A 24,779-nucleotide genomic window follows, 5' to 3' on the forward strand; every position below is an offset into this window, starting at 1 on the left:
AGATATAATTATTCACAAATTTTCAAAAAATAATCATGGACAAATTTTCAAAAAAAATCATTTATTGACAAATTTGAAAAAAGATACCATTATTGACATATCTCATTATGACATAGTGAGAACTAAAACAAAAATTTTGACATCCATTTTACCAACAAAAATGTTCTCTATTAATAAAAATGATGAATTATCCACTATATTTTCGTTAGTAATTAAAACGTTAAAATTTATTATTAAAATCTATCGATAAATAAATGTTAGTAAGAAAAAAGTGACTTAATCAATAAAGCAAAAAAAAAAAATCATTGTTTTGTGTCTTAGAGATAAGATACTATGAAAAATAATGGCCGAACATGCGCCTAATGTCAAAGAGAATTTCTCCACCGAGTTAGGTGGCAGCGAGTTCAACCACTCCAAACAGTGTCAATGGTAGTGTGAAATGTCATCTGGTTGATGAACATCTTTAGGTGTTCCTTTGGATCGGTCGAGCCATCGTATATTTTGAAGTTCAGGGGAATGAACTGCTTCGATATATGGGCCTCCATGATGGTGGGGACAAACAACAACATACTAGTCGTGTGCTTTGTTTTCATTGTGTTGTGTTCCTTGTTAGTTGCGGTACTTTCCTAATGGTTCTCGTCCCGCTATCCCTAACTTTAGTACCGATAATCTGATTCGTCCCCCTCAATTCATAGTATTGTGCCATCTGTTCTACGTGGATAGTTTTGTCTTCCTTGATGCCCTTCTCCTTGGCCGCCCTGACTGCATTCTCAGCCCTCAAGACGACCAATTCTCCTTCGTATCACTACTGCATTTCCAACATTTGCGTTTGTAGTGCTATGATCATCTCGATCGAGTCCTCTGAGCTCATGTTTCTCGTGGTTACCATTAGGTTTTCTTCTAGATCACTTGGCCCACAGTGAACGCCAAAATGTTTTCAGTATAGGGTTGAGGATCTCCACAAATTCCTTTACACTTTCTTCCCAATTAGCTTAGGTCATCCTGAACACTCTTACTTTCAATCCTTCTTTGTTCAAGCTTCAAACATTTGGGTGTACTTTGTCAAAAGCACACTCAAGTTAGTTATTAATCCGCCAGTAAAGTATTAAATTCGCAATAAATACAACCATCTACCTTCTTATCTTCAATCTCTATTTAAAGGTTTCGAGATGAACCTATGATTAGTGGAATCTTAATTATAGCCCAATCATGACCCATTTCTGACTAAATAATTCTTACTAGTAATTTTGATTAGGAGCGATGTTTAGGGACAATACATATAATCATCTACCTTCTTATATTTGATCTTTATTTATATATTTCGAGATAAATTTGTTATTAGTAAAATCTTAAGTTCAATCACAGTCTATTTCTGACTAAATAATTCTTATCGGTCATTTTGATTAGAAACTATATTTAGGAGTTTTTAGAGTTTAGGGACTATTCGACCTCTTTACCTCCCATCTTCATGAGTTGACTAATATTAATCAGATAAAACCTGATATCCACAACTCATGTTATCCAAGAGCACTTGTCCCCTCTCATAGTTGTATTCGATTGGTCGTTCTACGTATATGTATCGCCATACAGTACAATAAACCTTGTCGTTTGTTATCTGTGCATTTTCTCTTTGTTCCAACAAAGTATAGCAATTGATTGCGAGGAATGTTGGTTTCTGTACTGTTTAGTCTTGCTACGTATATCAATATTATTCCATTATTACGTACGTTTATGATATAAATTTATGAGAATTAAAGATTTTCACTTTTTCTGTTATGCATGTGATTTAATTTTATTAAATACTAAAATATAAAATTAAATATAGAAAATACAAAAAAAAATAATGAATATATATAGAAGGAAATTAAAATATTTTTTATTATATGTCATCTCTTTAATTCTTTCTTTTTCCTATAATGAAACATAATCTATCTGATTTTATTCATTTTTCATCTATTTATTCCAGTATATTCATTTCTCACTTGCTATATTTTCTTTGGAAAATATTATCATTTTATCTTTTTAGATTTCAAAGAAAATATTAGTTTCATGATATAGTGTTTTAAATATATTATATTTTATTTTTTTCTTGTGCAAAATGATTTTCCTTTTACGCTGTGTTTGACTTCCAAGAATTTGAATAATATATTTGTCTTCATTTTTGGTTTTTTATACTATAATAATTTAAATGTTTTATTTTTCCTAAAATACTTTTGTATAAAAATTCTTTTTAAGAATATAAAATAAAATATTAATTATTTTTATTTATAATCTGTTTTTGAATGGAGTTTCTTTAAAAAAAATTCCTTTTAGTTCTTACAAGTATTAACATTCATCAAATATATATAAATATTAAATAATTATTTTGGTTCGACAAAACCTGTCGGTATATATATGCGCGCGTATGTAAAATAAAAAAATTAAACAATAATAGATATTGATTGAATGGATAGTTATACTATTGAGGTTGGAAGACTAGTTATAGTTGAAATTTAAAAATGTCATGGAAATAAAAGTTATTGTTAGTTATTATTATATTGTCTAATAATTTTTCATACATATAAAAACACATGTAGTATTATTATTTGAATACTCGATCCAGTTGCAAGGATGAGACAATCCATTATTTTTAATTATATAATTGTCTGGCTCTTAGGGTGACTTATTCTACTATATGATAATTGACAACAATTTATAACAAGTGGAGGTGTCAAAGTCTCCAGCTCAGTTGGTGTAACCTCCAGAATTTGATTTTTCTAACAACTAAGTCAAATTTGGGTCTTTTTGTTTGTCAGAATCATAAATTTAATATTAAATCTGTACTAAAAATGTATCCATATATTCATTGTAATATAAAAATGAAAGATAAAATAATAGGAATCTTGATTATCCTATTAATTATAAAAAATTAACATGATTTCTTAGTTTATTGATATATTAGTCGTCACTAAATTTTAACTATTACATATTACTAGGAAAAACGAACCTAACACTAAAAAATAATCATTAAATGTTGACTATTTAGAAATAGAAAAATAACTAGTCAAAGAAATTATATTTTTAATGATCATAAAAATTATATTTGTTTATTTAAAGATAATTTTTTAGTCATTATTAATCTATTTTAGAAACTAATTTTCTATTAGTAAAAAATAAAATTTGATACTAAGTTTTTTTTTTTTATTTCCATTTAGCAAATCAACTGATACTTTAACTTTTAATCATTAGTGTCTAATTTACATCCACGCCTTTAATGAGACAGGCTTCCAAAACCAGTAAAATTGATTTAGTATATATTATTTCTTTCATCAAGATATTCTTGAGACATCATTCTCCCTTTCTTTTCAATGAATTTGTCCCAATTCTCAAGCTCTGAAAATTCTGTTGTAAAGTATATATACTCAGTATAAAAATAATGGAAGTCGTTAGATTATTTTTTTTAAATTTTTTTTTGATTTTTTTATAATTGGATGTGTTTTAATTCAATGGAGTTTTGTTACAGTTTTATCCTTCATAGTTATCTTGGTGGATGAAAAGAGGGAGGAGTATTTAAAGTGTACATTTTAAAGTCTAAAGAGAATGATTAGTCATCTCTACTAGAAGGCTTAAGGAACCGAATGTTCCATTATCGTCCCATGGTGAACGTTAATGTTATGATTCTAAATCTGTTAAGTAATATTGTTAGGGTTAATAACCATATATTTAAGGTTTGTCTGCTTGAAAACTAGAGTTCCGCCACAGTTTTGTTCCTAAAAGACATATTAGAGGGTAAAAGAAGGAAGAAGTATTTAAAATGGACTTGACATCGACTCTTAAACAATGTGAAATTATTGGGTATGGTAAAAACAAAATGATATACTTTGTTATTTAAATTCCACTTCACATATAAGGTGAGATTATGAAAATGGATAAAAATTTGAAGTATTATGTCATTTATTTGATCTATTTGACGGTGAAGTTTAGAAACACTATAATAAAATATATTTGTATTATTATATGTTTTCACATTTTAATCATTTGAATCCATTATATTCTTGTTGGTTGGTAATTATTATTCATCATAATCTTCTTCCATATTTATGTATGATTACTCCTTCCTTTTATATATTTCTATAAATCATCTAACACATAATATCCAATTTTAATAACATAAAATTATTAAAATAGGATATTTCATAATAATGCTCAACAATGAACCATCCAAGATATATTGTATATTATACCGTATTCCAAAGATAGAATTATAATAATATACCAAATATATCGTTTTTGCTATTATGACATTGTATTAATTATCCTAAGATTATACCTAACTTGATCTAATGACTTCTCCTACGGGTCAGACACATGACTCCTCATCCACTAGAGGTGACTCTACATTGTAACTCTTTGCTCACACTAGTCAAGGTGATTATTGCAAAAGAAGAAAGACAACATAAACACAAACTAACTAGACCCAAAGAAAGGGTAAAAGGAAAATAAATCATATATATAAGTATACAAGATCAAATAACACTTTAATTCAATCATCCAAACACATCAAACTAAACAATATCAAGATATCATTCACTCAAAGATAACTCTAGGCTCAATTATGTGGATATGACAACAATGTGTGATTCTAGGTGGTTTCGCACTTGTGGTAGCCTTTACTACTCTGTAAAGTCGTTGTCAATGGGTTTCATCCTACCATACACAAGATTAATCCCTTAACAGTCTTTAGCTAAAGTAAAACTCCTAGACCAGAACCTCATGTCTCTCTCACCATATAATTCATTCCACTATATATGAGCTTGAATAATTATTAGAGTATTAGGATAAACCTCCAGTCGAGACTCTCTCACATTAATGCACACACTATAATTACATCCAATAGGATTTCCTTTTAGATCCCTACAACAACATCAATCACATCAAGTTATAGTGTATAAACATCAATAATAACATATAAAACCATCAATTAGAAGATCATAAAAGTCACATGATAATCAAAATAGTAAAATAGAAAACACCAAAGACTGACATTTAGCTGTGAATAGGGTGCGTCCAACACTGATATCAAAGAAGCATACTATACATAAAGGGCTCAATGACATAGGTTGGCGCTCTGACATCACAATGAGCTCTCTAACATGAGCGCATTGAGAGATACAAACCATCATGCAACATCATACCACAAAAAAATAACCATTGACTTTAAAATTTAAAACTAGCGCCCAATGTCCCTAAACTCTGCTCAACGCCATCACAAATAATGCAAGAATGTAAGGTTTTATCTCATTCAATTGTACAAATTGATATTTTGCACTCTTGTTACCTCAGTGTGTCAAAACATTTTATACTTGCTACCAACTTGAACAATTGTACAATCAATAATTCTCTAAAACTAGCATATCTTCAAGCAATTGAAGCATACTAAACCAAGTTTCAAACTGAATATTCAGTTGATCATAGATTCTACATCAATAACTTTCATTTATCAGTCCAAAATAAATCCTATGTTGCTTATCAAAACCCTTTAATGTGACCTTGTAAATATAATTAACCAAAACTAATGTAAGAGTAATTTGATTAACAAATTTAAACTATTATTTGATTGATTTGTTTTTAATACTGTACAAATTTTCATTTAAATTCAACCATCTCAACATTTAATTAGACATGCATAGATAAATTAAAATCAACATAATTCAAAGAATAAATTAGCTTCCCTTACCTCAAAACTTTAAGAACCCCAAATTAACACACAACTTTAGTTCATCTTCTAATCAAGCAAAACCGTTAATCAAAATTTTAAGTAACTCAAATTCACAAGATACAAAATTCACCTACAAATGATTTAAAATCATAATGAACTCTAATTTAGTTTCCCCCTCCTTAGAAGACAACCCTACAACTCAAAAAAACTCCAAACTATTTTTAAACTCACAAACCCTATACTTCAACCTATAGACATCGAAAACATGTTTGGATTGAACTAAAAGAGTCATTGATTAAAAGAGTCATTGATTAAGAGAATGAAATAAAGGACTCTAAGAATACATGCAACCCAAAAAAGATTGCATATACTACCAAAATATATTAGATATCAAAGGAGGTTAAAATTTCAACTTACCCAAAAGGATATTTTGTTTAATTATACTTAAAGAATTCGGGGCGATCACAACCGTAACCTCTTATCACAAAAGATAATGAAATTTGAATGAGAATTTTGAATAAACATATTTGAGTTGGGGAGAAAATAAAAGAGAAGCAAAGGTCATGTGTTTTAAACTTTTACATAGGTTTGGTTTAGTTTTATTTTATTTTAAGAAAAAGGTTTTACATGATCGAACAACATTTAAGACACCCTAACATTTTTTTAAAAATATATTAATTAGTTTATAAAAATTTTATAGTATATTTTATATATTTTACACTCTTAAATTTTTATACACTCGTAAATAATTTTTGACACACTAAAATATATTTTAAAAATCTACTACTAATTTCACATATTTCATCATTTTCAAAATAAAGGAGGTATTGATTTTGTCCGGTCCTTAGAAATATCTAGGTTTGTCCTGATTTTTAAGCTCAATATTTCTTTTTCAAAATCGCGCGTAAAGAAAACTAAGAGGGATATTCACAAAACAAAGCAAGCAATTCGCAGTACATGAAACCAAACCACCTTCGAACAAACACACCAATATATATATAAACTAATAAATTACTTCCAAATAATTTCTTTTGACATTATTCTTATAGTCCTCATCATGTATTCTTCTCCCTCTTTCTCTCTCTGTTCTATTACAGAGCAAACATAACGGTCAACATCTCCTGACAAAAACGACTCGAGAGGCACATTATTCAGCTACGCAACTTGCACTGTATCAAGACTTCCACAGCAGAATTATTCAAAGCTCTAAACAAGGTGAATTAGGAAAACTTATCCTTGGATTTACTCCAACCAGCAGTCTAATATCTTGACTTGTCTATTTGTGTAAATTAACATATAAAACTACGAAAATATCGTACCAAATAAGTTAGAAAGTTCTAACTTTGCATACAATTTTTGAAAGTTTATAGACGAACAGGAACACAGATAAAGTTCAGTAACTAAAGTTGGGATATGGATAATTTATATCTTGCTGAGAATGGGGTCTGTCATGAAGTTAAGGCCGTCGTGGAAGTGTTGATGAGAGGGAGAGGTGGTGGAGGAGGAATAATGGTAGACGTAGACATTGTATTCGACTGTGGCATCACCTTTGTGGTAATCAACCTTAACACTGCGAGCAAGAACAAAGCCACGTGCGAAGCGGAAAGCACCTGTGCCACCAATAATTGGCAACTCCCTCACCGGAAGTATGATCTCGTTCCTCCCTAACACACTCAGAGTGCTGCCATTGAATTCTCCTTCAAAGAATGTCAAGGTCATCCCCATCACTATCTCCAAATCCAAACCTGCTCTTTGGGTTGCAGAGAGGTAAAACCCTTGAGCTTTTCCTACCCTTTTGGACTCAACATCGGGTCCGATGGTCAGTGGGTCCTCGATCACCACCATGGAGCCGAAGGGAAGGGGAGCGTTTGACATAATCTTTGGAGGGTCGATTATGATGAGGGAGGGTTTGTCGTTTGTTATGAGTTCATGAAAGTAGAACCGAATGTGTGTTAGCTTCTCACCAGCACGTAACTGATCGGGAGAGATTGTTTGGTAGAAGGTGCCAGAAACCAGAGAAGCGAAAAGGAAGGAAAGGGTTAAAGGAAGAAAGAAAGCTTTGAAATTTGCCATGGATGAGGGTAGCTAATAGGAAGAAAGAAGAGTTAGTATGTTTTGGTGTATTATAAGAGTGGAGGTGTGAACTATTTATATCAATGGAGGTGTGAAGTACTTGTGTTAGGTAAACGTCACATGAGACTATAGGTACGAGCAAAGGCAATGACAAGTGGTAGTTGGATAAATGGATTTTAGTACAAGATATTGTGGTTGCATTCAAATTGAATTGATAGATTTTAGTAGAAGACTACATGGTGGCATTTCAAAAGTACCTTAGCTTTGATCGAGATCATTCTAGCATTGTTGAAAACAAGTATGGTATAACACGTCAAATATTACGCAAAGAAAATATATTCGGAACAATTTGCATACAGTTAAAATTCTTAATAAAGGAATATTTTAATGTATAAATTAAATTATACAAATTAAGGGATAGAGAATATGCAAGACTTGATTTGAAATAAAGAGAACTCTGGTTGGAACCATATACTAAACAATATTATTTTTTTAAAGGTCTAGCTATCCTAATATATGACATATCTAAATGCAAAACTATTTTTCTCATTAAATTAAATATGTGGTAAATAAATTTTATTTGTTTATGTTTCTAACGTTATCTCTGTCAATTATATTACTTATGTATTTGTGAAATTAAAAGTCATGTTTTAGATTATCATTAGTATTGAGAAATGAAATATATACTTAGTTCTTTTATGACCTTTACTAAAACAATTATAATAAAAAATAAGTTAACTGTTCAAAAATAAATATAAAAATAATTATTTCAGGGATCATTTAAAATAATTAACATAATTATTAGAATAAAATACAAATTACTATTTTATTCAGGCACTTAAGTAAAAGTTTACAATTTATTTGGCACGTTTTGAAGAAAACATTATTCGAGTCACAAAACAAAGATTTAATCATGTATTATCAAATGAAACTTAATTCAACCTTTTTAAAACAAGTAAGTCATCTTTTACAAATATTGTAATTCTTTTTGTGGAAATTATTTAAAGGATTATAATCCTATTAAATTTATTAAAAGTGGCAAAATCACGAAAAATACTAGTTAAACAAAAACTAAATTCCTCAATCTTGAAAGTATAAAGATTTATTAGCTTATAAACCTTTTAAGAATAACAAGTTAAATAATATAAAACTATTATGCCTTTTACAATACTTAATATTATAACAAAATTAACATAATGGTTGTCTAACCTTACTTAGAGGTGGATGGTTGAATTGATTTTGATTCCTTCTTACAGCATCATATGAAACTGAATTATTGACAAACAACACTTTCTAGAAATTAAAGCATGTTAGGAGATGTCTATAAAATCGGAACAGGTTTATGATTGGACCAGTCTACTTTGTAATTCAAATTTTTCTAAGAGAAGATTATTTTCTTTTGCTTTCCCATATCAAAGCAAAAATGAACAGAAAACACAATGTAAATTTTATTGGCAATTTATAATTTCTTTTTGCTGCATGAAGACTTGCAATTATTTATTCATTTTAATAGGAAATTAGTCAGTTTGGACGTAGAAGCAATTTATTATTGACTTATCAAACAGCAACAATTGACTATTGAAAGAAAATTTTAGCTTTAAACATTTTTCAAACAACGGCACTTGTAGATATGTTTTAGGACCAACGTTAAAAACGCATGTTTTGAAATGTTACAAAAAAAAAAGTCTTGAAGATTAACAATTAATTGCGAGGAATTATCTTAGTCAAATATTTTGTGCAAGAATACTATTATCTGAAATCTTTCGAATATAATTATCTCCAATAAAAGTTAAACAATTTAGTTGTAGATGTTGATAGAATCAATACTTTTAATGTGTTTTACAACGATGTTGGAAAATTATGTACTTTTTAGGTGAAATTATTACGGAAATAGAAGTTGTTGTTACTACCAGAAATATTTATGGTTTATTAGAATGAAATCTCCAAATTACAACACTTTAAGTAATTGTTTAAACCAAAGTTCATAAGTAACTAAAATTATAGTTCTATATTCTGTTTTTTACTAATATTGTCACAGCATGTTTTTTCTTGCTCTTTCAAAAAATAAGATATCAGAAACTTAATATATAGAAGTGACCTTTTATAAGAAGGAAATCTTACTCCATCAATATCTGAATGAATGATAGACAATTTTAGCATGGGTAGTGTGACTCTAAAACAATTTTTTTTCAAGATATCGTTTAATGTATTTTAATATACAAATGATAGCATTTCAATAATCTACACATGGATAATTGAGAAATTAACTCACTAAAATGACTACAAAGGAAATGTTATGACAAGTAACTATGATAGTTCAATTTTTCAATAAATATTTTGTACTTCTTAAGATATGAGAAATGCTTCTCCTGATTAGGTAAGAGTTTAATATTGAGATTCATGAGTATGGTAACAAGCTTTGAGCTCATTAACACAGTTTCTTCCAAATTATCAAATGCATACTTCCTTTCAGATATAAATATCATTGTTGGATTGTGCCACCTTAATCCCCAAGAAATGAGTTTGTTAATATCTTTGCTCTGAAATCTCATTTGGAAGATGTCATAGTTGTCATTGTTGTATGAACAATGTAATATATTACTAAATATATACATATAGAATTTTAGTAACGGTAAAAGACTGAACGATCTGTCTCACCACGAGTCACACCAAATTATTGAACAATGCTATTAAATTTTTCAAACCAAGTCTTGGGAGACTATAAAGATTTACGGAGACAACATATCAATCCAGAAGACTCTCTCTTAAGCAATAAAACTTAAAGATTGCTCCATATATTTCTTCTTGCAAATCTTCATTAAGAAAGTCTTTTCTGACATCTAATTGGTAAAGAGGTCTTTATTGAATAGCAACCATGTAAGCAAATAAAAGTCATAATCCAAACCAAAATTTTGTGCAATATTTGGTCATAAGACGAGCTTTGAGACAATCAATAATCCCATGAAGACCAAATTTGATGACAAAATCTCACCTTCAACCAAACAACAAATTTTTGATATATCAACGGGAAGAGCTCTCAAGTTTCATTATTTTGAACACTTATTTTATGAAGCATGACCTTGCACCAATTAGGATGAGTTGAGGAATCCTCTATATGTTTTAGAATAATTATAAAAGAAATAGATGAAAGACTAGTATAAAGATAAAGATAATTAATGATAACTCAAAACATTTTATACTTGATACCACCTTGAACAATTTTACAATATGTAATTCTCTCAAGCTAGCATATCCCCAAGCAATTCAAAGCATACTAAAGCAAGTTTCAAAATGAATATTCAGTTGATCATAGATTCTACATAAACAACAACTTTCATTGATCATAAATAAATCCTATGTTGCCTATCAAAACCCATAAGGTGCAATTCGAAGACTTGGACAGCAGAATTATTCAAAGCTCTAAACGGCGTGAATTTGGAAAACTTGTCCACAGATTTATTCCCACCAGCAGTCTAATATCTTGTCTATGTGTGTAAGTTAGTATAAAACTTATGAAAATATTGTATCAGATAAGTTAGATAGTTCTAACTTTGAATACAAATTATGAAAGTTTATAGACGAACTGGAACACAGATAAAGTTGAGCAACTGAAGTTGGGATATTGAAAAATTATATTTTGCTGAGAATGGGGTCTGTCATGAAGTTAAGGCCGTGGTTAAAGAGTTGATGAGAGGGAGAGGTGGAGGAGGAGGAATAATGGTAGACGTAGACATTGTATTCGACTGTGGCGTCACCTTTGTGGTAATCAACCTTCACACTGCGAGCATGAACAAAGCCACGTGCGAAGCGGAAAGCACCTGTGCCACCAATAATAGGCATCTCCCTCACTGGAAGCATGATCTCGTTCCTCCCTAACACACTCAAAGTGCTGCCATTGAATTCTCCTTCAAAGAATGTCAAGGTCATCCCCATCACTATCTCCAAATCCAAACCTGCTCTTTGGGTTGCAGACAAGTAAAACCCTTGAGCTTTTCCTATCCTTTTCGACTCAACATCAGGTCTGATCGTCAATGGGTTCTCGATCACCACCATGGAGCCGAACGGAAGGGGAGCGTTTGACATAATCTTTGGAGGATCGATTATGATCAGCGAGGGTTTGTCGTTTGTTATCAATTCATGAAAGAAGAACCGAATGTGTGTTAGCTTCTCACCAGCACGTAACTCATCAGGAGAGATACTTTGGTAGAAGGTGCCAGAAACAACAGACGAGAAAAGAAAGGAAAGGGTTAAAGGAAGAAAGAAAGTTTTGAAATTTGCCATGGACGAGGGTAGCTATTAGGAAGAAAGAAGATTGTTGTGTAGTTAGTATGTTTTGGTGTATTATAAGAGCGGAGGTGTGAACTATTTATAACAATGGAGGTGTGAAGTACTTGATGTAAGGTACGCGTCACATGAGACTATAGGTACGAGGAAAAGCAATAACAAGTAGTTGTTAGATAAATAGATTTTAGTCCAAAGACACTGGTTGCATTCAAATTGAATTGATAGACTGCAATCCAATATCCAAGCTTTCGTAATTACCTTTGCTTTGATCGGGATCAGCTTTTGTTGAAGATAACTTTTTTTTTTAAAGAATGGTATAACACTTCAAATATTCATTAGTGAAAAAAAAAGTTTATAATGTCACTCTCCACTAAGTACTAAATTTCGATCTTAGAAAATTCTTGTCAAAATTTTTATAAATATTTCGTCAAAATAGTTATTTAAGATGGATCTTATAACCAAAAAATTTTAATTAACGTCAGAGTACTTAGGTCCGACTTCATTTAACGTTTGTTGATCCTAAAACTGACATTAACGGACTAATTGACATCTATTATGAATAGGTCTTATGTCAATTTTTCTTTTAAAATTTGCGTTCTCATCTTCAACCAATTTTAGTTCATCTTGTCATTCTGGTGCTCAATTTTGTTGAAGCTTTCATTCTCCCTAATTACATTTTTCATTAGGGTTGGTGTTTTCACTCAACAGCCATTGTTGAATGTCCTAAAAGGTTCCTTTTTGCATTTTCAATTAACCTTCAGTTTTGTAAATTTCAAATTTTCATAACTTTTGGTAAAGTTATCAAAACGGGTAACCCGGCTCGACCCACTATGGGTTGGTCACTTAGTGAGTCAACCCAACTCGGTTCACTTATTAGCAAGCTGATAAAATTCGAACCCGACTCAACCCACCACGGGTTGGTGGGTTAAACGGGTTGATTCACTAGCTCACTTAATTATAAGTTCTTTTTAAAATAAAAACAAAAATATTATTTTTTTAATTCAAATCTAAATAAATTTCACTCTAAAAAGATGTTAAACTTCAAAAACAATTCAAAATAAAAAATATCATACAATTCAAACTTAATCCAAAAACAAGCATAAAAGACGAATAAATAAGTTTTAATGTTGATAATTTTTTATCACTTGTCCATCTATAATATTAGTCTTGAATAGATAAATTTGTAATATTTTTCCCTCTTGAAACACTTTTTTTATCCCATCTACAATATAATAAAAAAAATGCTAACTAATAATATTAAAACACAAAATAATAAATAATTAAATTAAATTAGGTGGGTTGCACCGACTCACCACGGGTTCAATCCGGATGAGTCGAGTTCTAAGTGAGCCGGATTTAAAACTAATCTGCATAAAAAATTACATTTTTTTCAAACACATGATGAACCGAGTTAACTCGCGGGTTACAACTAATTTTGACAACATTAACTTTTGGTATGAACTTCGAATGAAAATGCTAAAAAATGAAAGTTGTTGGAATGTGAGTGACAAACATGTTGGCCAATTTCTTATGGAATGTTCTAGAATTTTCAAAAATCCATAGTTTAATATATGTTGTTTATTTTATTAGTATTTTTTACCCATTTTTCTATGTTTTACACTTTTAATTTAGATACTCATACAACTTCTAAAATTTTATAATTTTTTAGTGTATTCTTATATTATATATTGATTTTTCATGGTCTCAAATGAAGAAAAATATTAAAAGAAATTACAATTTGACGTTAATTAATGTGTGATATAAATGCAAACATACGTCTTCTCACGAACAACATATATCCTACTATAACGTTGAACTTTTGGTTAGTGATTGAAAAATATATATATTCAAAACAATTTGCATATAATTAAAATTCATAATAAAGGAATATTTTAATGTATAAATTAAATTATACAAATTAAGGGATAGAACATTTGCAAGACTTCATTAGAACCTGGTTGGAACCATATACTAAACAATATTATTTTTTGAAATGTAGCTATCCTAATATATGACATATCTACGTGCAAAATTATTTTTTCATTAAATTAAATATGTCATAAATAATTTTTTTATTTATGTTTCTAGCCTTATCTCTTTCAGTTATATTACTTATGTATTTGTTAAATTAAAATTCATGTTTTAGACTATTTGTATTGAGAAATGAAATATATATGTAGTTCTTTTATTACCTTTACTAAAAAAATATATATAATAATAAATTAATATAAAAATCATTATTTAAGGGATCATTTAAAATAATTAACATAATTATTAGGATAGAATACAAATAGTTATTTTACTCGGGCACTTAAGTAAAAGTTTATAATTTATTAGGTACGATTCGAAGAAAAAATTATTCCACTCACAAAACAAAGATTTAATCATATATCATCAAATGAAACTTATTTAAACCTTTTTAAAATAAGTAAGTCATCTTTTACAAATATTATAATTCTTTTGTGGAAATAATTTAAAGGATTATAATCCTATTAAATTTATTAAAAGTGGCAAAATTACGAAAAATACTAGTTAAGAAAAACTAAATTCCTCAGTCTTGAAAGTGTAAAGATTTATTAGTTTATAAACCTTTTAAGAATAACAAGTTAAATAATATAAAACTATTATGCCTTTTATAATACTTAATATTATAACAAAATGAACATAATGGTTGTCTAACCTTACTTAGAGGTGGATGGTTCAATTGATTGATTCCTTTTTACAGCATCATATGAAACTGAATTATTGACAAACAACACTTTCTAGAAACTGTGGAAAAAAAAAAAACAGTTCATTAGTTTTACCCGTTTTTCAGTTTTAAAATCGCTCGAAATTAAAGGATGTTATGAGATGTCTATATAATCGGAACATGTTTCTGATTGGACCAGTCTACTTTGTAATTCAAACTTTTTTTTAAGGAGAAGATTCTTTTCTTTTGCTTTCCCCCATATCAAAGCAAAAATGAACAGAAAAGGCAATGTAAAAGTTATTGGAAATTTATAATTTCTTTTTGCTGCATGAAGACTCTTGCAATTATCTAATCATTTTAATAGGAAATTATTCAGTTTGGACATAGAGGTAATTTATTATTGACTTACCAAACACCAACAATTGACTATTCAAAGAAACTTTTAGCTTTAAACATTTTTCAAACAACGTCACTTGTAGATATGTTTTAGGACCAATGTTAAAACACATGTTTTGAAATGAACGAATCGTAAATCCATATTTTTTAACAACATTTTGAAGCTATATTTATCGTTTTTTTTTTCATTAGGTTAGAGTACATCTCATAATAACAAATAAATAATGAATCAATTAAAAAATTATATGATATTATATTAAAATTTTAATAATATTTTGACACAATATACATATTATTTTTCATTGAATTTAAAGTGTACTAGTACAGTACCAAATAAATAATAAATTAGTTAAAAAATTATGTGTACTATTATAAAAAAATGGTGTAATTGTTTTGTTTGTGCTATTTTCATTGTTGTGTTAACTTCGTCCTCCTTTTAAAAAGTATCAACTTTATTCACGGTTAGTTTAATGTGCATCAATTAATTTTTTATTGACAGCATTAATGTGTGGTGATGTGGTAACTAATGCTATCACATAGCAATTAAACCTAAATAAAAAGAAGGAAAAAGACATATTAATTAAACCTAAATAAAAAGAAGGAAAAGGAGCAACATGGTAACATCGAATTTGAATCATCATCTTCTTTATCTCTACACCTACTTATTTTACATATGTTATTCGCTTCCACTTACGCATTTTATCAATTCCTCGCAGCATTTTATTCTCCCTACATTTTCTCCCCAAAAGGAAACAAACATTAAGTTCAAAATTTTCAAGATTATTTCTCATTCTTTCTCTCGTTGTGCCAATGTAAAATCCAAGAAAGCGAAGTGGTCATAAAAGTCATAGATCTCGAGGATTTTGTAGTAGTCTCCTACACTTATCTTGGTCTAAACTGGATTATGAGCGAAAAAGTTTGCCTTTTTATTTTTTATTGCAGGAGTGGAGAAAAATTATGTGCTTGGATTTTTAAAGAAAAAGAAAGTGTTGGGTTTGACTATGTGTGTGTGGCTGCAAAAGAGACTGTGTGGGTGACTTTAATAACATCGAATCTACTAGTGCTAGTTGTAAAGAAAGAAAAGGAGAAAGGGGATGGTGTTGTCAATCCAGTGGTGCCTCAAGTCACAGACAACATCGATAAGATTGGAAGGAGATGAGAACAATGGTTGTTGTGAAATTGCAACGCTATCCTGGATTCGTGTTGGTGTTCTTGTAGTGGTATTCGGTGCTTGAAGTCATTGGCCATAACTTCAGTCTTGAAGTTTTCGTTCCACTCCGACGCCCCTTTTGAAGTCGAGGTATGGCTTTATTTATTGTATCAAAAAGCACGATAATTAAATATATCATTTATACATTGTTTTGACGGTTTTTCTATGATACAAAATTTATAAATAAAAACAAATTAAAGCTTACAAATACTATGTATTTATAATTATCACATCATTAGAATATGTCATATCAAAACATTCCATTTTTAATTAGTTAAGAAAATATGCTCCATTTATTTATTTATTATTGTTATTATTTGAATTTCCTTCATTTTTTTCAAGTATTTTTCTTATATATTTATTTAAGGATATTTGAAAACAAGAGAAACAAACAAAATTGAAATCTTGGACTTGTTAAATTTAGAAGAGAAAAATGTGTAAGAAAATGCTAAATTTTAAAAGAAAGGTTAAAAAGTAATCAAACACAAAGAAATTAAATGAAACACAAAAATTAAATATTGATTAAAATTTAACATGCAGAAAATTGGAAAATTAAATTGCAAGAACAATAAGTGCCAAGATCTATATCAAGACCAAAATTATGAACAAACCATGATTCAAAAACTTTAAGAGGATTCAAAAACTTTAAAAGATAAAGGATGAAAAGGTTCATGAGAAAATAAAATAAAAGATGAATTTTGTTATATAAGACCGAAGATGACATGTGATTAATGAGACAATATGTAATGAGAACAACATCACTCCTAAAAATTCTAAGGAACATCACCATGAATTAACATTATACAAGTTGTTTCAATAATATGTTTTTTTTTCATCTTCCACCACATTTTGTCGAGGTATATAAACACGTGCGGTTTGAAGAAGAATGTCATAAAAAACTATAAAATTGTGAAATCAATGAGAAAGATACTTACAAAAATTATCACTACAAAAAGTTTAAACAAAAATTTCAAATCAATTTTTAATTTTATCATAAAATATTTGAAATATAGAAAACAATTGAGAACAATTTTTCATTAAAAACAACGTATTGAATAATCATTAATAAAAGTGACAAACATAAAATAAATTATTACATCTTGATAAGACTAAATGTTCAAGAGAAGACTAAATATTCAAGATGAGTCATGATTGCAGTTTTCGTTGTGAAAAGTTCATTCGATGTGTTACTTAGTAATGGGGTCCAACATATAGACAAAGAATAACCCTCTACATTATATGTTAAAAAAAAAAGACAACGAATATCTAGTAGGTGTTGAACACAATGTTATATATTTATAAATAATAAAATACAAAAAATAAACATAAACCCATTACATGTAAGACTAATACATAATATTATAACTAAAAATATATAATGATATATTAAGAATATCTAACATCTATTAATACACTTGTGTTTTTTTTTCAGAATATTTCTAACTTTTATTACACCTTTACACAACGACCACATCCATCAACAATTAAATAACTTATCTCTCTAACAATTTTTTATTTAATAACCTTTTTATTGAAGCTTTTTCACCTTCAATCTTTTTCATAATTGATTGATGTAAAACAAATAATACACTCTATATGATAATTTCCTTTTGAATATTTAACTTGTGATATCATGAACTCATATTTTCACGCTTTCCTCAATTTACTTGGTCATTTTTTTTATTGGGAATTTTATTAATATATTTTAATTCTTACCTTAACATTTTCTTTCGTTATTTTAGTCGACATATATATTTTGTATGCAATTTTCTTGCTGAGAACAACTGCAATAAAATATAATCTTACCAAATAAATCAAATATTCTTAACTTTATACCTCACCCCAAGTAGAACATGGATAGTTATTTTATTTGACTAGGTGAGAGTCTTTTTCCAATTATGTGTTAATTTATTTCTTTTTTGTAACTATACTACGTTTTATTATATTTTTTATTTGCGTTCTTTATTATAAATTATGTTATTAAAAGTAAAATACAAAAACAATTTAAGTGGGGAACTCGTTATATATTATTATAGATATTACTACTTATTTTTATCATATTAATTTTGTCGTTTATTTTTCAATTGTTAAATACCAGCTAAACATGTTTGTCTGAATACATTTCTCTCGTTGGTATAAATATGTTATCTTAAAACACAGGTGGACGTATCAAAGTCGTGTATGACTATTCTTTTAGGACATCATTGAAAAGAGATATTAATATGCATTTGACGATCGGATTGTTCAGTTGATGAAACAAATATTCAAAGCCATGTATAATAATAATTAATGGGACCACGTTAATAATATCTACATGACAAGGTTCATCAAGTGGTTGTGTTCGCTTCAATTTTGAAAAGGTCACAAAAAAGTCAAGGTAGGAACAGTGAACATTAGAAATACAGAATGATTGAACAAAGGAGGAAGAGGCAGAAAAATTGAAAGTTATGTATAGAAAATTATTAATTTATTTTATATTTTAAATTTTAATTACATTTATTGTTTAGATTGATTGAGATAGTGAATTAAATAATATTAAAAATTGCCAAATAATTTTCTCCTAGTTCCTTTCTCAACTTGTTGAATGACATTAGATGTGACCCTTGTCGATGTGAAACAAGTATTCAACCATGGAAAGCTACCAAGGAAATAAAATAACAAGTACTCACGCAATCGAAAAATATTTTTTGCTTGTTTGCAAAACTATTTTCAAACTTAGGTTGAGAGTAGATGTATTACAACCTTACTAAACTCATACTTATAAAAACTCACTAATATCTCTATATTAAAAAAGTCATAATGATAGTTACGTGATAAATAATAAATCATTTGTAGTGTGATGTATCATTAGAAAAAAAATTACAAAAATGTAAATAATATTGTAAATGAGAATAATATTTGCAATTATAGAAATAAAATAAAATATGTGTAAAAAAAATTATATATTGTTTAGGTTGAATCGTCGAAGGTCGATCGTCCTTCTTTTATGTTCTCTTTCGATCATTTAATCATTTTCGAGAATGCAATACACTCCGATGATTGTTGACTTGCAAAAGACAACACTCAAGTTAGATAAGTTTTACAAAGATGTCTTTATTTTATTAGAATCGATTCAAGTTCTTTTACCTAGACATCAAAACACAATAATCAATTATTAATATAATATATTTATAAGGTGTAATACCTGTTAATATACATGTTAACTGCTCATAAATAATCATTAACTCACCGGTATATTTCATATAGTTATAGTTATAGATAAAATAATGATTTTACGTTAGAAGAATAATTACTTTTAAAAACATAATACTATTCTTTGACGAGAGAATTTTTAAGTGTTTTAAAATTTCTTATATTTTGTTCATTTTCTTTTTATTTAGTAGTCAAAATATGTGTGTATTAGGGAATGACAAGTTGGAAGGGTAGATGGGGTTTCATTATTCTATATCCATCTTTCCGATGAAAATTCATCCCCATTTTAGGGGATATAGCTTTTATCCAATTCACATTTCCATCGGTATCTCCCATGTACCCATATTATACTGTTCCAAAAATCCATTAAATTGTTTCTAAAATAAAATCACACCAAAAAAATCATGATACTATCAAAATATTCAATATTAAAATAATATATTCTCTTTTCTTCATGATGTCAAGTATGAAGAAAAATACTATAGTTGAATAAATTTATTTTCTTTCTCTAAACTTTAATGAGATCTCTTTTTACACTATGAAAATTTTATCATATACTATTTCATCAAAATTGTATAAATAAAAAAATTAAAATAATAATAATTCAGATTTAAATATAAATATTTCATCTGAACTTTAATATAAATTATATGTAATAAAATTTATTTATAATAAGAAATTATTATATTATAATAAATAAAACATATTTGTCACGCCCCAATAATTACTCTGCTGAGTCACCACTGTGCTTCCATTAATACACCGTGACACGCACACCCTTCCATTAAAACGCACTCACGTTCACAATGCATGCATGCTGACAAGTGTCACTTTAGAACGTTCCAAATAGTTAGTGGGATCCAAGTGGCAGTGAGCGGATGGACGATCGTTCTACGAGGGAAGAGAAATTAATTTCTCTGGAAAACCCTCCCCCTTCTCTGCACACTTCGTCTTCTTCCCCAAAACTCTTGCTTCCAAATTCTCTGTCTTCTCTCTAGAGACCTTTCTTCTTCTCTCCTCTGTAACTCATCATCCGTTACTCCGTTCACGTTTCAGCACCGTGAGAATCATCCCTGCACCGTGAGCTTTCCATCAAACCGAACAGTTTTGGATTCTGAAACGGGTAAGTTTCACGTCCTCAACTACTCTTCATTTTCAACATGCAAGCCTCATTTTGAATCTGCATGCACCTTCTCTGAACCAATATTGGTTTTCTGAAATTTTAGTTTGAGGAGTTTTTGGGGTTTGAACGTTAAGGGTAGAGGAGTATACTGGAATCTTGTTTTCTCTCTGAAGAACGAACGCACGTTGCTTAATCCGGGTAAGGGAAGCTTATTGGTTTAATTCATGCATTTCTGTACTGCATGTGCGTTATGTGATGCTTGAAATATGATTTATGATATTGGACTTCTGAGTTTATGAATATGATTCTGAGATGATATGAGAAAATGATGCATGTATGTACTGGAAATTATATGCTGAGTGAATGAATGTTCTGTAAAGTTGTATGCGGTATGATTTTGATATTAATGTTAGTATATGATGTTGATTAAAAGCTTGAGAAGTATGGAAAATACTATAGTATGATTGATTTAATGACTGTAAGTATTGCTGGAAAATGGGTTACTGTAAAAGAAGATTTTATATAAAAAGGATATGAAATTGAACGTTCGTTATCGAAACGGTCTTTGACCGTTCGGTATTCGTAGTAAATCCTTGGAATGAGTCGAACCCTTTCATTCGGAAAGGATTATCCTTGAGGACGAACGCCCTCTTATATAGCTTTACGTTTGAGCATTTGGCCAGACGTACACTTCATTAGTGTTGCGTGAGAATTGAGAAGCTTGATAACATCCTTTTGAACACTTAGTCAAATTGCAAGACATGAATTTTAAATATCTTAACTTATAGAAATCCCAAACTTCTTTGATTTTGAATCAGTAAAAGTTCTCGACCTAAAAGCGTACGTCCTGAGGTGGCGTTCGGTCTTAGACCGAACGCTCGTCCTAAAAGTGTAAATGATAAGTAGCGCTCGGTTTGATACCGAACGCTCGTCCCAATGAGTATGTGATAAGAACGTTCGGTCCTATACCGAACGTTCGTTCATTCCTAAATTATCAATGAGCGGTAATAGCGTTCGTCCATAAATCTAAACAGCGTTCGTCCAATAGTTCTTTTGACGTTCGTCCAAGACTTCATTGACGTTCGTCCAAAAGTTTCATTTTAGCGCTTGGTCATTGACTGGCGGTTGTCTCTTGAATTAAATCGTGTTCGGATTCTTTATCTAAACAATTTGTGATATATCTATCCACTTGATTCGTTCCAGAGTTATTGAATTTAAATTATTCTAAGTAAAATTCCAGATCATTCTAGATTCAGTTCATCTAACTGATTCAAGTTCGTGAACGAGCCTTCTTGGTATTGCATTAACGTTCGTCCTCTATTACAAAGAGGGCTGGACGTTCGTTCTTTTATGGAAGTGAAACTAAGAATGAAAGTGTGAATAAGATGAAAGATTAAAATGTGCGAATGATGTAAGAGATGAAATTGTGATTGTGGATTTTGAACGAGCGTTCCAGGGTGGAACGACTCTTGGTTGAAAATTGAGATTTGTAAGTATGAACGTGGTAAGCTTAGATGGTGGTTCATCCTGATATTCCGTGAGTGCTCGTTCTCAAGTAGAGAGGAGTATGTCATGTGTGGGAATGGCAGGAGGTCTAGTCCATAACTATAACTTGGACAAAAGACTAACCTCAGGTGGCTACTGATGAGCATTCCAGTTACCCCACCTGGGTGCACGGACGCCTTAGCTACACAGGATTCATACAGTCCGGACGGTCGGTCTAGTATCAGGATTTTTGGATGGAATTAATGTATGAATTGTATGTGTATGTTGTGAATGTACTTGCTGAAATTGATAAGCATGAACTGTATGTTTGACTTGAATTAAATTCAATAAGCTTACCCTTGCATTTTCCATTGTGTTGTCTTGTCTATGTATATCCGTCTTGTCAAATGCAATGATCATCCGTGTGGATGTGAGCAGAGGGAGATGCATCTTTGGAGCAAACACTTGAGGAGGAAATCATTGCTGAAGAAAACTTAGTGGAAGTCGAGGTGAAGGCCGAACCGTAAATGCGTTCGGTTTTAGTTAGTGTAGATAGGATATCGAGCGGCTGTGAGCGAGCGTTCTTTTGTTGCTGTACATATTTGGACGTTCGGTCAATTTTTGTAAACCGTTCGTCCTCATTTCTTTTGTAAACGCTCGTTAATTTATACATGAAAGGCCGTTCGGCCATTTATTTAAATCTGTTTCCTTCACTTTTAAAACTGTTTTGAGTTATTGATACGTGTAATTATTCTAAGTATATGGTTGATGACTGTATAATTTTGGGATGTTACAATATTCATACGCGATGGTGAAATTGATTTTACGAGAATGAATTATAATACATAAAATTATATAAAAAAACCATCTAAATAATATTTTACATGATCAAAATAATTAAAAAATCAAAATATTAAAAAGAAGTAAAAGATATAAAACGAATATCCTAAAAATAATTTGATACATCATTTGAAGAAAGGATAAAGAGAATAATATATATATATATATATATATATATATATATATATATATATATATATATATATATATATTTCTATTTTCATGTCTAATTTAAAAAATGAGTATTGTAAATATCCATTATCATATTCATTGTTAATACCACAATTACCAGGAAACAAATTGGTAGGGATTATTTATTTGTAATTTCTAATCACAATATAAACTTTTATCATAAATCTAAAATACAATTTAAACGTCTAAGTGTTTATTTATTACGTTTTGTTTTAATATATTTTTGCATTAAAAATATTTGTTTAATATAAATACTAATTATATAAAATAAGTATTATTATATGCAATACACTTGTTAAAACAAGACGTCATCAGAAAACAAAACAAGTATTTAATATTTTGTAATAAGTAGGAATATTTTAAATTCCGGTAAAGTTTAGAAGTTAGAAATTAAAATATTTCAAAAGATAAGTTAAAACATACACAACTAATAATATACTTTTATATTATAAACTAGTAATTTATTTTGTGTAAGAAAAAGATAAATATCTATTTACATAACTCAAATTTGTAATAAATAAATAATTTGAATATATAAACGGTTAGAATTAAAATTTACAATAGATAAATAATTTTTAACACATCAAATATATTTTATATTTATGATAAAAAAATTTATACTGTTATAAAAAAATAAAAACGTAATTATCAGGGAATGTTTTCTAAAAATATTTTATTGAAGAATTAGTTCCTAAACGTTGTCATTCAACATAATATTCTAATTTTTAAAAAAAGTTAAAAGTGTTTTCAAGAGCTAGTATTCTTTAAAAGTATTTATTAAGGTTAATGAATTCATTGAGTCACTGCCTTGTCTCATATTAAACATTATATTTTTGGAGCCTTAATCGATGTTTACTTTTCTAGTAACAGTAATAATTTTCAAAATATCTAAAGAAAGTTTGGAAAGATGTTTTATTAAATTGAAGTGAAAGAAAAATGTAGTTGAAAAGACATTTAGTGCATGGCTTTGAATTTTATGCAAGTGAGTGAAGAAAGTTGACTTGTATACGCTTTGAAGTGGAATGAATGGTAGGTGGCAAAGTTTTGGTTGAATATTAAATGATAGAAAACAAATTCTAAACTCAAATTTCATTCTTGTCCTTAAGTTGAATATCAGCCATTCCAAGACATAACAACGATGGAAAGTTTTCTTTTTTTATATTAATATAATATCTGTATTGTGGATTGGTACATAGAACATCCCACATAACTTATTTGACACGACTAATCATACTATGCAATTATTGTACTACTCAATAAAACTTTTAGAAAATAATTGCTACTTTTCCTTTTCAAAAATCAAATTAATATCTTATGAACTAACCTTTTTTAAGTTTGCTACATATATTTTTACATAAAAAAATTTTCCTTTTCAAAAATCAAATTTATATCCTATTTTTTTAACGTTTGCTGTATATTTTTTTATATAAAAAAATTTAATATGTTATCTGACTACAGAATTTGGAATGAAAATCGATTTTTGTTTTATGGTGTAAGACGAAGGGAGAATTCGGGTCCATTTTATATCATTTTTTTGAATTATTCTTAGCTTATGTTCATGAATAAAAAACCATAACATTATATGAATTCTAATTTA

General features: G+C 29.1%; 2 pseudogenes; both read right to left on the reverse strand.

Moving 5' to 3' along the window:
- Positions 1-6,671: 6,671 nt before the first annotated feature.
- On the reverse strand, positions 6,672-7,827 carry LOC148197979 (pterocarpan synthase 1 pseudogene; annotated as a pseudogene).
- Positions 7,828-11,055: 3,228 nt separating this feature from the next.
- LOC124845798 (pterocarpan synthase 1 pseudogene) lies at positions 11,056-12,093 on the reverse strand (annotated as a pseudogene).
- Between the last annotated feature and the right edge of the window lie 12,686 nt (positions 12,094-24,779).

Source organism: Vigna umbellata, chromosome 5 (genome assembly GCF_029865625.1).
Source record: "Vigna umbellata cultivar VRB3 chromosome 5, Vumbellata_1.0, whole genome shotgun sequence".
NCBI lineage: Eukaryota > Viridiplantae > Streptophyta > Magnoliopsida > Fabales > Fabaceae > Vigna > Vigna umbellata.